The sequence below is a fragment of the Gavialis gangeticus genome, unplaced genomic scaffold (genome assembly GCF_001723915.1).
Source record: "Gavialis gangeticus isolate Ggan-Ray unplaced genomic scaffold, GavGan_comp1, whole genome shotgun sequence".
NCBI classification, from domain to species: Eukaryota; Metazoa; Chordata; order Crocodylia; family Gavialidae; genus Gavialis; species Gavialis gangeticus.
The window spans coordinates 5,162,775-5,162,993 of NW_017729020.1; positions in this window are offsets into that span (position 1 = coordinate 5,162,775).

The following is a 219-nucleotide window of genomic DNA, read 5'->3' on the forward strand; positions in this document are numbered from 1 at the left end:
GCCCGGCCCGGCCCCCGTGGCGTCACTCCCCTGCGTCATCCCACATGCTCCCTACAGTCCGCGGCGCGAGGGGCGGGGCCGGCGGTGACGACGGGCACGTCTGCGCGCGCACGCGGGGAGACTTGTGCGCTTCTATGCAAATGACATGATAATGAGGTGGGTACGTGCTCGGTCCTGCCGGCGTGTTATAATCGTGTCATTATTTATATATTGTATAAA